This window comes from Triturus cristatus, chromosome 4_2 (assembly GCF_964204655.1).
Source record: "Triturus cristatus chromosome 4_2, aTriCri1.1, whole genome shotgun sequence".
Classification (NCBI taxonomy): domain Eukaryota; kingdom Metazoa; phylum Chordata; class Amphibia; order Caudata; family Salamandridae; genus Triturus; species Triturus cristatus.
The window spans coordinates 345,010,779-345,028,439 of NC_140586.1; the positions used below are offsets into that span (position 1 = coordinate 345,010,779).

The 17,661-nt window shown below is 43.4% G+C and overlaps 1 protein-coding gene across 4 annotated transcripts in view; it reads left to right on the plus strand.

Annotated features, from left to right (window-relative positions):
• Window positions 1-3,280: 3,280 nt before the first annotated feature.
• Window positions 3,281-17,661, plus strand: part of LOC146833852 (2-5A-dependent ribonuclease-like) — a 409,083-nt gene continuing 394,702 nt past the window's right edge. For 3 of the 4 annotated variants that reach the window (XR_014960622.1, XM_085601752.1, XM_085601753.1), the window contains exon 1: window positions 3,291-3,428. The gene's annotated coding sequence lies outside the window, so the exon portion shown is untranslated. Of the gene's footprint in view, window positions 3,429-17,661 lie in introns of all 4 variants that reach the window. The other variant, XM_085601751.1, reaches the window with a different exon arrangement.

The window sequence follows — 17,661 nt, forward strand, 5'->3', positions numbered from 1 at the left end:
TTGATGTCACAATCTCCCTCTCAAATCTATGTGCATTTATTTTGCTCCATTTAAGTCTCACCCCCTGATTTTTATTATAGCCTTATAGCCCGCCGTAGCCCGAGCCGAAGGCGAGGGACTTTAACAAAAGCAGCAGGACTTTAATAGCGGTATAGCCCTGCTACGAAGGGCTATAAGGCTATTAGAACATTCTGCCACTAGAGGGCAGAATGTTCTAACAAATTAAACAAAGGCTTCTCGAAGCTCGAGGGGATTTAAATCCCCTAGAGCTTCGAGAGGCTTTTGTAAAACATTGGAATGTTGCTCTGCGGGCCTTTACCGGCCCGTAGAAGCATGGAGCACTCCATTGTTTACAATGGAGGGCTCCACATTCCAATGTTCTAATATATATTAAAGGAATTTCATCACTATCACCCTTAAAAGCAGTTACATGCAAACTGGCAATAAGGAGATTGTGGTCACTAACAGGGTTAGGTTCTACCACAAAACTGTCTACCAGATGAGCAAATTTTTTGGATATTAGCATGAAGTAGATAGTACTCGCCCTACACCCTCCCAAAAATGTGGGGTACTGTATATGTGGCTTACCAACCAGAGTATTAACGATACATAGTTTGTTTACAACAATAATGGTATTTAACGCTTCACCATATGAAGAGTGTTTAAAATGCGCAAGTGGTTCGTTTTCAGTATCTAGAAGCCCACATACCATTTGCGAACTATGCTGGCACAAAGTACAGTTGAAATCTCCCAACCATATTATACATAGAGGGAAATTTTTAATCGCAGCCTTATCGATTTCCTCTTTGAGGGTATTAATGATCGCACAGTAGTTCTGGTCAAAAATATTATAGTACAGGTTAATCAATAGTGTTGGGGCATCAATCAATTTCCTAATCATGATGATCTGATACCAGGGGGAGTCAGCTATATTTTCAATCTTTACTGCTCCATATTTGACAGAAATCAGTGTCGCCAATCCTCCTTTCGCTCTCTCTGAGATAGATGGAGTTGCCTGGGCATTAAATGAGCGGAAACTGTCAATAATGACTTCCTCCCTACTCCATGTTTCCTGAGTACAAATGACATCGAATTTCTTCATATATTGTAGCCAAACCTCATCTGATAGTTTGGGTCTAATACCCGCAATGTTCCAAGAGATAAGTCTCAGTGGACAATCATTTCGACTGTGTCCCGCTGCCCCTACCCCTTCTATCTTAAGAGTGGGTTGTGCTACTAGCATGATGTTTGTGTCCTTATTGACCCTCCCTTCGCTGTCTGGATACAAATGCAATGGGCAATTAGGGCTGTCCTCTTGATCAGATAGATGAGTATGGTCCATAATGCCATTTAATAAATTAGGGGCTATCTCCGGTTCATTGTTTATGATATCCATCTTCCCTAGAACTCTCGAGTGTGAGGCCAGTCAATCAATATCTCCCAAACCACTCAGTGCCTCATAGCGGTTTGGGTGATACCAGGGAGGATGCACAGGATACTGACTATCTATTCTAGGTCTCTCTTTATCCACAACAGACCACAGCATTCTAAGTGGCTGGTAGAAAAAGCCCAGCGGTAAAACAGACACCCCCCTTGAACATGCAGACCAGGTATTTGCCCTTTCTAGAATTGTCTTAACTAGACGTGGATTTCTAAATGTTAAGATGATACAATCGCCTGCAAATTTCTTCGCGGATTTCCCCACCCACCTAATCCGACGTGCCATTTTGAATTCCACAAATAACTCCTCTTCTAAGCCCATCCTCGCCCTCAGAAAATGTAATGCTTTGTTCCTCAATGCAGACCAGTGCTCTGGTTCGCTTGAAGACAATGGGGGGACATTAGCTAAGATTATAGTATAAGGAGTTGCATCGGGTGGTAAATGTAAATTAGTATGTGGGCCATCTGAAGTTCTTTGATCAGGCAGCCTACCTTCCGTGATACTTGGGGTATGGGGTCTCTGGGCTCTCTCTCTATTAGGGTGGGAGTCGTTTTCACCATGTGTATTCTGGGGATTCGTTGGCATTATGTCTTTAACCCTAGAAGAGTACCCATCGCTATTTGATGTTAATCCTGGTGAACTTGTACATTGTAGGTCATTCTGTTTTTTACTTCTATCACATGATTTGTTTTTGTCTATGATCCTATTTTTAACAGTGCCCTCTGCCCCGATAGATGTTGCCGCATTTAGGTTACAACTTATCACTGTTTTTTCTAAATTCAGTAACCTATCCTCAATGTTGTTTAGCCTTTTTAACAGTGGATCTAAAAGGGTAGAAACCGTTGTTTCCAATTTTTTCCAGAAATCATCCTCTGTTGGAAACCCACCCCCTCCTGAAGCTACTTCAGCGCAGGATTGAGCAGATGCCTGATTATGTTCTAAATGTTCATTAAGTTTATTCCTAAGCCCTAAAGGCTTGGGCAGAAGAAAGTTTTGTTTATTCCCAATTTGTCCCTTTCTTTTCTTAGGAGGTGGTAAAAGACTATTCGCATGATTGGTTTTAGCTTTGGCTTTTTGGCCCGAGTGACATTTAGTCTGACCGTTTTTTCAGGATCATCTAAATTAATACATGTATCAGGAACGTTAATAGTTTCAATCGTTTCAAGGTCCGAAGATGTTGAATACAATGTGTTATTTTGGGTTACATTAGCTTCCAAGCTCAGTTGAGAAACTGGGGCAGTAGCAACAGAGATGATGGATGCAGTTCGATTATCGGTATTTTGATAGTCTTCGCTCAGTGAGTTCTATTTCATGGATGTGCGCTGACTTGGCCCTCAGCAAGAATGCATCTAGGGTCCCAACTACTTCCTGGCCGTTTCTAGACTTAAGCACTATGCTCCATTCCCCAGCTCCAAGGTCGGCAGCTGTAGCTGTGAGGTCACATCCTCTCTCTCATTTCATTATACTAATTCACAACTAATCCTTTTTGGGTTAAGAGTAGCGTGCTACTCAATGAAAAAGCGCATCAACGCCTCGTCAAGGGTAGTAAGTGCTATATAAATTCAATTTCAATTGCAATTTTAAAAACTATCCTGAGAACGTATTTCCCCCGTTGACTTCTATTGAAGCAGAGGCAGTTTCAAGAGACAGACAAAATAAAGCGATTTGGCTTAAAAAACCTCTTGCATTATCCCGCCTGAATCGGGTCTATTTACAGATGAATACTCGTATTGGTTTTGAAAAGGTGGCAGTCATGTTACTACGCTGTACGTGATCCTTACGGCAGCTCCTCTCCGCCCAGGGGAGCTGCCATATTTCTTCTCAGAGCTGATGCATAGCAGGGCTATGTCGTCACTGTGTATAAACGAAAGTGGCTGCCTGGCTGCTCCTCCTATTGCTCCAGCTGCGCGCGCTGCTCGCAGCTGTTGCTTGAGCCTGGCTCACCTGGCACTAAAGCGTGGGCTGCAAAGCTGGACGGGAATTAGGGGTGAGTAACATTCAGTGTTTATCGTCGAAATTACAAAGTTACTGCTGGTCGCTATTCAGGCGGCAGTCACATAGGCAGTTTTTTTTTTTTAAACCAAATTGTGCGTTCTTGTTACTTGTTTGAAATACAGGAAACGCGAATGGACGTCTAAGCTCCAGATTGCTAGAGACAGCTGAAGTGACATTTTGGCACAGGCGTATTCGCCGATGCTGCTGCATGGACCACAATGCCTTGGGGTAACACGCTGGTAGGACGAGCAGGGTGCGGCCAATTGGACTTTTGACATCGTGCAACATTTGACTCCGGACGATACCTAGGGGCTGAGCTCCGTCCTTAGACCCTCAGTAGCCTCGTTTTTTTACACAAAAGGGTGGAGGGGAGGGAGTGGCATGTGGTGGAAACTAAAGTACACCGGGCACGTTCAGCTCCTTTATGATTAGGGTGACCAGATGGCTCCACGTACCCCTCCCTGGTCGCCACTTTTCCATCTTTTCTTTTACATAACTTTATCAGATGCTGTAGTCCAATTAGCTGAAATAAAATGAACCGATACTACAACTCCCAGAACGCACCGTTATGTAAATGCAAGGTTCAGGAATGGAAAAGTGGTGCCCTGGTGATATGGAGCCCTCTGGTTACCCTACACATTACTCTGCAAGCCGGAAGTAGCGAGTGTAGAAACAAAGTTCTAGCCAAGGGATAGTCCTGCCAAATCTTTTGGGCTGTGATAGTTTTGAGAATCGTGACAACGATCAAACCTTGAAATTAATAGTTGCCAAAAGGGTGAGTTGTTGAAGTCGATCGTACTTGAGTAACCCAGGAAATTAGAATGATTTTGGACTGCATAATAGTGATTAGAATTTTGTTGAATAATCTTAAATACGACTTTTTACCTAGCAGCATTTTAATCAATTATTTAATCCCGTCGAGTGGTAATCGTGAAGTAACAGGCTCCAAACTTTCTGGACGAGTCCTAAGAATGCTAGGGTTTTCAGGTATGGGGAGCAGGATGCGCAGTTAAGCGCTAAAGATGGTGTATGTGGCGTGTCACAGGCCAGTTTGTCTCAACAAGAACTGTTGATGAAGTGTGTTGCTGTTTGTTCACGATTTACAGATATGATTAAATTATGCACAGTGTTTTAATTGTAATCAAGTGCTAAAACCCTTCTGGGAAGACCACTGCAACTTGCACCACCCATTGTCCTGAAGCCCTGCCAATGCCAACACAACCTCTAAGCATCACACTCCTACAAGTGTGAGAATTCACACTATTTCAGGCATCCCAAAGCTATCAAAAAGACCTGGGCAGCTGATATCATTAATTCTTAATGTATATTGAAGTATTAAACACTGTTGAATCCAATGCTAGACCACATCCCAGTGAGATTTATCAACAGGGGTGGTCACAGCAGGTCACTACCGTTCTCGTTGAGGAAGCTGCCACTCGAGTAGAACATCTGCTTGAGCAGCAGAAAGTATCTGCGCCCTCTTGCACTGCGTTTCTGCTGATTTTACAGCACAGGACAAGCGCCCAGCACTAAAAATCAGCATGTCTTGCCTCACCCCGCCACAAAACTCTGCTGAGTACGGCAGAGTTATTTTGTCACTTGCAAACTCCACCCAGCCCAAATTGTATCAAACTCAGAAGGATGAAAGACTTGAGTGGACCCACCAGGATTTGAACCTGTGACCATAAGATTTAACACAGACCTCTAGAGTGGGCGCATTAGTCCACTAAGCCACCATACCCGGCATAAGTACATTTATCCACCGCCTCAGAGATTGTTTAATTCATCATCCCTGAGTCCTTTCCACGACTGCTTACTGCTGTTTTAAGCAGGCCCAATTGAAGGAATATATACAGCTGTAGTGCCAAATTTTCACAACTACTTAGATAAAGGGTAAAGCTAAACACTCCTGCTTATGTGGCTTGTCCCAAAATTTGATGGAAACAGAATGATGTCAGGGCGTCAGTTTGTCTTTAATTAAGCCAAAGTGCGCCAATGGCTAAATCAGGGAGCGGTGTAGTCCCGATACGGACTTAGGTGCTCCCCGACTTGACCCGTCACTAATACATTTCAGATCAAGCTCAATATTCACTGCTGAAACATTCTTACTAAGAATGACAGACACAGGTTATAGTTTGGACATTTATATAAGGAATTAATAGGCAAAATACATGAAATAGGCCATCAATAAGTTTAGGAGCAAAGGGTACAATTCATATGTACAAAGAACTCAGTAAAATTCTATATGAAATCGGGCATAGATTCACCTTCTCAAGGTGGGAAGTAGGGGTTCCGCTGTATAGTGAAAGGCACGCCCTTTTAATAGTACTTTAGACAAAGACTTTCATATATTTCTACACAAGTATATGTTTCTCAGGATATGAACAAGCTAGAAGACACATTTTACTACATAATACATTTGAGGATTCTTTCATAGTAGTATTGCATTGGATTTAGTCGTTCTCACAGCTTGCTAGTTGATACATTGAACATCAATAGGATGGGACAGTTTGAACATCCTTGATATGGTGCTGGGAGACATCTCTGGGAACTCTCCCTCTTTATTAGTGTAAACTTGCAATTCTTTATTTAGAACAAAAAACAGCACAAGTCATCACGTTTTATATTACACCAGTGATTCAAGATGGAGGACAGTGTAAACGCAGTTTATGTTAGTGTGAATCCAGTTTCTAATGCATTTAAAGAGAGAAAAAGAAAAGCAGCTCACAACCTCACCTCTGATGATTTCTAAATCATCACCCTATCCCTTTATTACAACACATCATTTATTAACTTCGGGTTCTTCCACTCGGATTCTCCCAAGTCCTTCAAGGTGTTGAACAGATCACTTTGCATTTCTTCAACCTTAACGTCAAGTCTCTTTCTTTTCCTATCTCTCGTTGCTCACAGCTTTTTATATCCACACTCTATGCCATTGCAGAACCTAACCCTTCCCAGGCATCTAGTCTTCCAGTTTGGTTAGTTAGTGTGTTATGTTAAAAATGTTAGTAATGTAGCTGTTAAAATGCTCATCTATGCGCGGGATGTAAGTGCAGTATTCACAAGCGTAAATGACTTTGCAAACTCCGCCCTTCGCAAGGGACAAATCCAACTCAAGGTGATTTTGCATAATGATTGCTCTCAAAGCAAGTCATTTTTTATATATGATGGTCAATCAATCAGAGTATATGTAAAGCGCGCTACTTACCCGTGAGAGTCTCAAGGCGCTGGGGGGGGGGGGGGGGGATGCTGCTGCTACTGTTCGAAGAGCCAGGTCTTGAGGAGTCTTCTGAAGGCGAGTAGGTCTTGGGTCTGCCGTATGTGGGTAGGGAAAGTGTTCCAGGTTTTGGCGACGAGGTAGGAGAAGGATCTGCCACCGGAGGTCGTTCGTCGGATGCGGGGGACGGCGGCGAGGCTGGCGGAGCGGAGCTGGCAGGTGGGGGTGTAGAAGCTGAGTCTGCTGTTCAGGTAGGCTAGTCCGGCGTTGTGGGGTGCTTTGTGTGCGTGGGTGAGGAGCTTGAAGGTGATCCTCTTGTCGACAGGGAGCCAGTGTAGGTCTCTCGGGTGGGGGGTGATGTGGCTGCGGCGGGGGACGTTGACGATCAGTCGGGCGGAGGCGTTTTGGATGCGTTGTAGTAGTCGTAGTGTTTGGCTGAGCATCCTGCATAGAGTGCGTTGCCGTAGTCCAGTCTGCTGCTGACGACGGCCTGTGTCACCGTTCTTCTTGTTTCGGTCGGGATCCACTTGTAGATCCTGCGGAGCATGCGGAGGGTGTTGTAGCAGGAGGAGGAGACGGCGTTGACCTGTTTAGACATGGAGAGGGAGGAGTCGAGGATGAATCCTAGGTTGCGTGCATGGTTGGTGGGTGTTGGTGCTCTTCCCAGTGTGGTTGGCCACCAGGAGTCGTCCCAGGCTGAGTGGGTGGGTCCGAGGATGAGGACCTTCATCTTGTCCGAGTTCAGCTTCAGACGGCTGCTCCTCATCCAGTCGGCGACGGCTTTCATTCCCTCGTGGAGGTTGGTTTTGGCGGTGTGTGGGTCCTTGGTGAGGGAGAGGATGAGCTGGGTGTCGGCGTAGGTGATGATGTTGAGGTCGTGATGGCGGGCCACCTGTGCGAGGGGGGCCATGTAGACGTTGAACAGTGTCGGGCTGAGGGATGAGCCTTGGGGGACACCGCAGATGATTTCGGTGGCTTCGGATAGGAAGGGTGGGAGGCGGACACTCTGGGTTCTGCCGGAGAGGAAGGAATTGGTCCAGTCAAGGGCCTTCTCTTGGATTCTGGCTTCTAGAAGGCGTTTCTTTAGAGTGCGATGGCAGACCGTGTCGAAGGCGGCTGACAGGTCCAGGAGTATGAAGGCTGATGTTTCGTTGTTGTCTAGTTGGCACCTGATGTCTTCTGTGGCGGCGATGAGGGCTGTCTCGGTGCTGTGGTTACGTCTGAATCCGGACTGGGATGGGTCCAAGATGTTGTTGTCTTCCAGGTGGCGGGCAAATTGTATGTTGACGATTTTCTCGATGGCCTTTGCCGGGAATGGGAGCATGGAGATGGGCCGGAAGTTCTTGAGGTCCTTGGGGTCCGCTTTGGGTTTCTTGAGGAGGGCGTTGATTTCGGCGTGCTTCCAGCTTTCCGGGAATGTCGCTGTTTCGAAGGAGATGTTGATGACCTTCCGTAGTTGGGGTGCGATGGCTCACTCCTGTAGTGTCAGTGGCAAGGCGATCTACTAATGTGGACAGCTTTCTAATCTTTACATCGTTTAATGCAATTCCTATAGAAGGTATAAGTGCTCCAAAGATATCACTAAGGATCTGTTTAAAACTCCACATACTCCACTTTAGGTATCGCTCAAGAGGAAAATCTAGCTCGTAAGTGTGATAGATCCCAGGCAAAAGCAGAGCTGAATAGCAACTACCTACCTAGTTGTGTGGCAACTGAAAATACGTTGACTTACCACACACATAATAGATGCCCTAGACACTTGCCTCTAATTCAGCAAAAGGTCTGCCTTTAAATAAATGGTTATGCTCACAGTCGCCGCTCCATCCCAAATTATCTACAGTCTCAATTCCCTTTTGCTTCCTTATCACAGATTTGGATCCCTTCTTGTCAATGTCAATACTCAGTTTTGGAGGTGGTGCCTTTAAAATCGGCTTGTCTTTCCCAGTAACATGTTCCACACTCGTCTTATTTTCCCCTTTCTCCTCATCTGTTCTTAATCTTTTGTTCAGTTCACCTACAAATACCCTTTCGTCTTTACTGGTTCCTCAGGTTGTAAAATGCATGCTTTAATTAGTAGCGCTCATGTTAGTTACTGGAGTAAAGAATTTCATCATATACTCACACTGATCCCTTAACTTAAAACCTTTGTAAGAACATAAAACATGTTTGGTAGACCACAAATAAGCATCATTCATTGTTGGCACATCTTCCAAAAGTTTATCATAATCGGAACAACTTAATGGCATTCTGATAAAAGAGATTTAAGGAAACATAACAAGAAAATGAGTAAGACGTGGTAAATGAAAATATATGTACCCCGCATGCATAGCAGTTTTCTACCTCCTTTACTATCATATATTTGTCTAAAATTTGAAAATACACATTATAACTATACATACTCTCATACTGTGGAACATGTGAAACCTTATTCTTGTGTACTGGTTTATAAACAACAAACTTAGTTATGGAGTTTAGTGGAGCATGAGGGATCTCAACTCCCAACAGATAAGCATCCAACAGCTATCAAATAGAATATAAGATATAGCAACTGCCCAAACTACAAGCAATAGTTTGCAGAAGTGATGCTTTATGATTAGCTTAAATCAGATCAAGGAAATTTCAAAATTCCAGATGGTGGTGGTTTGTCTTCTAGGTTCTATCCTACAGTTTCTACTCTTTTTCAAAAGTTACAGGGATGTTTATTCTGCATTAGTTGGTCACCTAAGGAGCTACCACCCTCTTGACCTTTTACCATACCTGTCTGGCCGTCCTTTTCAACGTTTGTCAGTGATCAACATAAATGAGCTCTTTGTGTGGTTTTCCTTGATCTCGGGGAGGTTCGCCAATGTCGGTCAGGCAGTCGTCAGATTCAAATTGATTTTGGCAAGGTATGTCGAATCTGTGCCTGAATACTTACGGTTGGCATTTCTTTCTCTTTTGGGTCATTTGGAATTCGTCAAGTCTAGGCTTTCACCCATGATGTCCGGTTGCTCAGCTTGCTCTGGTACTTCTAACTCACCTTCTTGTCTGGAATTTTTCTAGTTGTCAGTAGTCTCTTTCGAGTTGTAATCGTTGGCCAGCCTTCCTCAGTGAAATCTCGATCCTTGGAGGTACTCTAGATTTCTGGCTCTGGTGAAGCCGATTCACTCTCAAATGTGGAACTTCCTTGTACCACGCTACCCTCTGACTCTTACAGTCTTGGCTTTGGTAGGTTTGTTTCAGCTATCCACGAGTTTTCACTGTCCCTTTGAATGCATATTTTTAATCCAGTAGCTGGTATCACAGCAGCTGTTGTAGTGCCAATACCTTCACCTGGCTCCTGCTCTGGATTTTGCTCTGTTTATGGAGACTTTGGGACCTCAGACTGGTCCTCTCTCTTCAGAAGCCTCAGAAACTTCAAATCTGGGATGACACATGGGGTTAGTGGATGTTGACTCTGCTTCTTCCTCTTCCAGTCTTACCCTCGTGGTGTGGCAGGCATCTATTCTTTTCAGCTGACCAGCACACTTAACTGCAATGTTCGAGACCAGGATCACCTGATAGGTGCCTCTCCCGTGCTTCTCCAGAAAGGACTGGCCTACGTGTTTCTTTATGTGACCCAATCTTTAGGATTAATTTCATGTCTTGGGGATTCTTTAATGGCAGGAGTTGCTGCATCAACCTGATGAGGGATAGAGTGCACCACATCAACCAATCCTATTCAGCACTTGAGAGCCGGGTCACCTGTGACATTCACAAGAGCAACTTCAAGAAACAGATGGAATTAGCATCATTATCTTGTGAAGACACAATCCTCTTTGTTTACAGGGCATACTTCGGATACTCGTCAGCACCAGGGGAGAGCATCAGGCCACTTTAGTGATGTGGTGGCACAGGTCTTGATCAATTTAGTTTTGATCGTCCGGTTAAATGTTTTTACGATACCTGAACCTCGGTTCTGTAGCTACAATGGAATTTATGATCAATCCCTAATGCTGTGTACAACAACTGCATCACCTCACTTTTGAAGTGAGTTTGTTGATCTGGTTCAAGATGAACTAGCATTGTGTATCATGGTAATAACTCTTGCAGTAATAATTTAGTGACTGTTAGACTGTCACATCTCTTTGTGGGATATGCCTCAAAACATTGTGAGAATAAACCTACAATGACGAGAATATACCTCAATCGATTGTATCTGGGCATTTCCACAAAGTCAATCTGGGGACCTTTGGAGACTTTTCAATGTGGCTCATGCTCACTACAACCATTTTGCCCACATTTTGCTTCTGACACGCGGCACAGTGCTGACACCCAAATGTTAGTTATCCTTCACACATCCCATCTCTCCCCATTTGGCCATCTTCATTTCAGAAGCAGTATGTTGCAATTTTCTCAACTCATTAAAGATGTGCACAGTATTTAGCAGCATATTGGAGTTAGTCTCTCCTTCAGCATTGAATGGTTCATCCATGTGAAAGGTGCTGGACTGATGAGCACAGTATCCGGCAAATTCGTCTGCATAACAATTGCCTCTTGTGTCATAATTTTTGCCACGCTTGTGTGCAGCACGCTTCACCTCTGCAGTTTCTTTGGGAAATTGCAAAGCTTCCAACAAATTTGACACAATCATCTATTGCGAATGGGAGATCCTGTGGATGTCATGAAACCTCGGTGCGACCACAACTGCTTAAAACCACGCACCACCCCGTACTCGTACTGGCTGTCAGTGTAAATGGTGGCTTGTGAGCCATCTGAAGTTCACTAGGATCTGATAAAGGTGATCAATTTACCTGTTTGTGTAGACTTTACATGGCACAGGTAGGATGCTTGCACAACCCCACTTACAGTACATACAGCATAGGTGGTTCTTAAAATACCACGTTGGTCTTTCAAACAAGACCCATCAACAAAAACAGTATGATCAGATTCAGAAAGGGGTAAATCCAGTATGTCGGGTCTAGGTTTCATGCTTAGTTTGGTTATAATAACACAGTTGGGCCAAAATCACTCTCATCATCTCCGTCTAGAGCTGGCAATGGAAAAGCAGGGTTTAGTGTGTTACATCTCCTGAGGGAAACGTTTTCGGCTGCCAAAATGATTCTCTCATAGTGGGTTAAACAGTTGTTTCTCAAATGTTACATGTCAGTACGGGTCATGAGAATGAGGGGCCACTACAATTAGGGGGTAACCGATCACAATCACTGTGGTTTGTTGAAACCTAAGGGCTAACAACTGCAACTGCTTTGTACCACCAGGCAAAGCTGCTGCCACCAGATCAAGAGTCAGAGAGAAGTAACCAATGGGGCCCTTAGTCTCCCATGGGCTTGTGTTAATAATAATAATGCACACCCATCTCTTTCATGGCAAAGGAAGGCAAATTCTTCAGTATAGTCTGGCATTCCAAAAGCATGTGCGCTGCAAAGTAACTTCTTGAGCTCCTGAAAGGCTTCCATGCTTTTGTCATCCTTTGGTACCAGGTCATTGACATCAGTTCGTGTCAGCCTCAGTAAAGGCATAGCCACAAAGGAAAAGTTCAGGATCCATTGTCTGCAGTAGCCAATCATGCCCAAGAACTTTCAAACTTCTCTCTGTAGGGTTGGAAATTTCGTTTTAAGAACTTGCCTCACTCCCTCTTCTATCTGATGTCCCAGATACATGACTTCCTTCTGACAGTGCTGTAATTTCTCAGGAGGAACTTTATGCCCATTCTCAGCCAGGTGGTTGAGCAGAGCAATCATGACTTGCTTACAAGCTTTCTTTGTCTTTGATGAATTAAAAGATTTTCGATGTACCATATTAGGATCGAACGACATGGTAGCTGCAGAGACTCTAGGTTCTTTTAAAGTAGCTGATTGAAATGGGATTGTCTTTCAGTATACCCTTGTGGGGCACAACACCACACAAGGGTCTTCTCTCGGACCCAGAACACAAAGAAAAACGGTCTCTCTTCGTGTAAGGAAATTGATAAGAAGGCTTGACAGAGGTCAATGACTGTGAACCATTCGGCTCTGCGGGAATCGAAAACAAAATCACAGCAGAGTTCATTACCAAAGAATAGCATGGAATGACAATTTGGTTAATTTTCCAGAGATCCTGAACTATCCTCCACTTTTTGCTTGCTTTTTGTAAGGCAATGATTGGTGAATTATATTAACTTCCAATAACTTCTTATAAAATACCCTGTTCTATCATGCTCTCGATGACGGGGGTAATTCTGGAAATGGCTTCTGGGGAAATTTTGTAAGGGCGGGTTTGAGGGAATACCGCATTGGTTCGTAGGGTGATATTTAGAGGTTTGGCACCTTTGATCATTCTAATTTCTCTCCTGGTGAAATCCCAGACATCCTCTCAAACTGTTTCCCTCAAATTGTTTGGTTGATCCTTCTCACTAATGATCAGATACACTCCAACGACAGACCCCAGTGTTTATAATTTGAACTCTGCATCAGCTGCTTTCATCTCATTCCGACTCTGTCTTGCATGCAGTAAATGACGCATTTGAATTTACAAAGAAGATCCCTTCCTAGCAGGTTTACAGAACTAGAATCATAAACCATGAACTGCTTTGCTCTCTGATTTCTCCTATTTTTACTGGAACAGGGGCAGTAATTTGGTTGGTGCACTGTTGATGGTGATGCCTATGACTTGGACTTCTTTTCCCGAGAGGGGTATGTTAGGGAACTCCACTGTTCTAATGGACGGATGAGTGGCTCCTGTGTCTGTTAGGAAAGATACTGGGTGTCTGTTAACCTCTCCGTTCAAATATGGTCCACTCTGGTTCACTTCCAGGACTGCTCCAAGTATGCACTCCTCCTCCCTCCTCAAGCATGGTCACTGGTCCTGATCAAAATCTGCAGAAGTCTCAAACATCATAGGGAGGGATTGGGCCATTTTGAGACTTCATCAGGTGGTGGGGTATTCTGTTAGTCATTTGGAAATGTGGACTTCCTCCTGGCAGCTGCATTGGGCTAGGGGAACTCTGTGGCATGCCAGACTTTGGGATCTTCAGGGATGACCTACTGTGTCTGGGTATCGGGAAAGCTCTCCCTGCCCTGCAAGATGTGCGACTTGGGCATCGTTCATGACTTATTCTGGGTTTTAACTCCTGCTTCCAATGCCCCACCTTGTTGCAATTGTGTCAAGGGGTAATCTTCTTTAGTGCAATTACTCTGGTTCCTGACACATTACCTCAATCTCTTCCCATCCCAGGGGCTTTCCCACCATAGGTCAAAGAAACTCCATGCATTGTCATCCCATAACCGAGATCTGTTTCAGGGCCTTTTGGTGGAACTCTAAACCCCTTTGTACCTCCGCCCAGTGATAATTGGGTTTGGGCGATCATATTCTTCTCCTTAAGCTCCTTTTGCTTTGCTTCCAACATTTCACTACAATATTTAGCATACTGCAGGATCATGCCAACTGGTTTATTCTGCCTGCATAGGACACCTTGGAAAATCTTCTTGCTGATCTTCGTTATATTTAATTTTGACTATGGGTGAAAGTGCATTCGTCATTGCCACCTTAGGGGGTTCTGTGTTGTCTAATCAACTGTCCAATTATATTCTGCCCATATGTCCTTTGAGATCCCCACCTCAAAGAACACATCCAAATGTTCCCACTAGACCTTTAAAGTGGTGACAATTAGTTCCATCTGTGTATACCACTTATCAAGATTCTGTCTGAGTTATGGAAGTGAGTTTGTATTGTGGAATAGATCTGATTGTGCTCACAGGACATGTACATGCACTCCTCCATGTACTTCTCTCATTGAATACTTCTTCACCGTTCCCCCTGTAGCTCCTTCCCCATCTTCCTTTGCACTTTCTTTCTTACATTTGATCTTCTCTTTGCTGGACCACAGCTTCCTGAATTTATCAGTCTCACTCCATTCCCTAATGTTCTCGATCAGTTCCCTTACATGAATCTGTAATCCTACCAACTTCAACAATTTTAACCTTGTTACCCATCATCATCCTAACATTCTTACGCAACGTCTTTTGCTGAATCCACACACATTCGCCACGTTTTCCATACTCGCATGCACCTCTTTTGCTCTCTTGCTGCTTCCTGCTCATCTAGAGCAATTTGCTCTCATTTTAATGCTTTAGGAAGTCCATTCCCACATTTCCCTTAACAACTTCTACGAATTCTGTTTTCAGTTCTACATGTAACAATCTGTACATTTGCTTAAAAAAAATCTAAGAATATCAAGAACGCAATAACCATCGTTCCCACCAATCCAAAAGCTAAAGCCACATAATAGTTCTCAAAATCCGTCCAATGCATTCCACTTCAGTGCACCCACTACAACTCCCAGCATACACTGTTTCACAATTCATTTGCTTCCCTTGCATGCATTAAAATCCCTATTAATACTCGCGTCTTCTTTCTTCGGCTACTTCATCTCTTGGAACCAGGATTGTTACCGGAACGTCTGGACCATGAACGTGCACTAATCAGTTCTATAGCCAATTGGGTTTTTCAATTAACAGTCGGATCCAATCGGAACCATCTCCTTTACTACTAGATCTGGCAGAGTGTTAATATGTCTTGAATCATGCCAAAGCATGCCCTGGCTAGCACCCAGGAGCGCTGTAGTCCCGATATGGGTTTTGTGCTCCCCAACTGGACCCATCACTAATACATTTGAGATCAAGTTCAATAATCAATGCTGAAATATTCTTACTAAGAAAGACAGACATAGGTCACGGTTTGAAAAATTTTATAAGTAATTTTTAGGCAAAATACAATCAATACATATAGCAGCAAAGCGTAAAATTCGTAGGTACAAAAGACTCAGTAAAGTTCTATATAAAATCCGGAATAGATTTACCTTCTAAAGGTTGGAAGTAGGGGTTCCGGGGTACAGAGAAAGGCATGCCCTTTTAAAGGATTTTAGACAAAGACTTTCATACATTTCTACACAAGTACATGGTTCTCAGGATATGAACCAATGAGGAACTAGCAACAGGAAACACTTTACTGAAGAACACATTCGAGGATTCTCTCATAGTAGTATTACATCGGATTTAGTCATTCTCACAGCCTGCTAGTTGATACAATGTACATCGATAGCCTGGGACGGTTTGAACGTCATTGGTATGGTGCTAGGAGAGATCTCTGGGAACACTCCTTATTTATTAGTGTAAACTTGCAATTCTTTCCTTGGAACAAAAAACAACAGTACTAGACAACATGTGGTATATTACAACAGTGATTCAAGATGGAGGACAGTGTAAACACAGTTTATGTTAGTGTAAGTTCTGTTTCCAATGCATTTAAAGTGAGAAAACAGAAAACAGCTCTCACAACAGCATATGTTAGTTGTAAGTCAAGATATCTAGTAAAGTGCAGTGCCCTGGATCATCCCAGCACCTAGTAATGCTTCACTCTGGACACTCATGCTTTGTAGGCTTAAGTCAACTATTGGATCTAGCCCAGTACAAAAACCACCATAACCTGCCAGGCCTAAAAGTTTCAACATCATTTCACTTTTTGAAATTTAAATGTATCCATGTGTATTGGTATGCATATTCACTTGACTCGCACACCAGAGAGCACTAACCATTACCCTTATTTTTAGCAATGACAATAGCCACTACCTTTTGATTTTACTAAAATTTTATGTATTATATACTTTTTCATGGGGGCCTCTAGGTAGCTATCCATCTTTTGGTCCGTTATTTTTTCATTCACATTTTTCTTCTACTCTCTATAGCATAAAGCAAAGGGCAGTGGGCTGCATGATTCAGACACTGGCTAACTTCACAGTGAGTGGCTGCATTCTACCCTTTCTCAACGAGCACATCTGCACTTGAAACAGTTCACTTCTGTGTGAGGGAATACTAAAGCAATGTCTGCTTTTTGAAGCAAAAAATTATTTTTGCCTTTCGCCAATGTTTTTAAAAAACATTTTTTTACATTTTGTATTTTTTTTAATAACCAGGTCCCGGCAGCTTTCCCAACCATAGCATTCAGCAAAAGACGAGATAAAAAAAGCATTGGCAAAGCCAAAACCATGACTGCAAAAGCCAGATGCTCTTAGCGCACACAATATCTTAACTTGGGTAAACAGAAGAGGAACTAACAAAGGGAGAATAGCTTTCCCATGTAAGGGGTGGGATCAGCAACCTAAATCATTTGTGGAGGGCAGAATCTAGGTGCCACTTGGACTGAATACTAGTTTTACACTGTGAGGTGTCCTTCTCTTCCCTTTGGCAATCATGGAATCCTCCCTGAGTAACTCTTATTTAGTTCAAGTGCCTCCGTTTTACCTACCTTTTCAAGTTTGAGGATGGCTGAAGATATCCCCTCTTTGCCCAGTAGATTAGTCCACCTTGTAAGAAAATATGTCCACACAGCCCTTACATGCACAATATTCTATATACATTAATTATACACACACACACACATATATACCCTATGCATAATTCAGGCTGGGATCTCTGTCTTCTCTATCTATCTATCACCCGTGCCAAATTCACTTATCTCTCTCACGCCCAAGAACTTGGGGGCTCGTGAACAGCCTTACATTGCAGCAAAGGTACTGTTCTGAGTGTGACGTCCCCAACCCCTGTAAGGTCATAACCTAGCCCCTCTGTCTTTCCATTTGTTATGACTGCACCATGCCACTCTAGGGAATTCTGTGGTCAGGAGTTTACTTCTAAGCATCTGAATTGGGGCTAACTCTTTTACTCTAACTAAGTGTTCTTTCCTCGTTGAGAGTATGTATGCTGCCCTTTAGTTTCATTTGCCTATTTGACACCTTGTGCCTTGAATATTTTGATATTCTCCCTTCACGATCTTTGACCCTGGAGGGTCTGCGTTATGATTTCTTTAATGATTTAGCTCGCTTCCGAGGATCTATGGACTCCAGTTCTCTCTAGTTTTCTCCTAAAACCTAGCACACTTTACTTACTGTGGGAGTCATTTGAGCGTAGTCTACACCCAACCAAGAGTTGAGAAAGCTTCTTATCCTGCTGATGGCCCTTGATTTGGGAGCCTTCCTATTAAAACCTGGTACTGT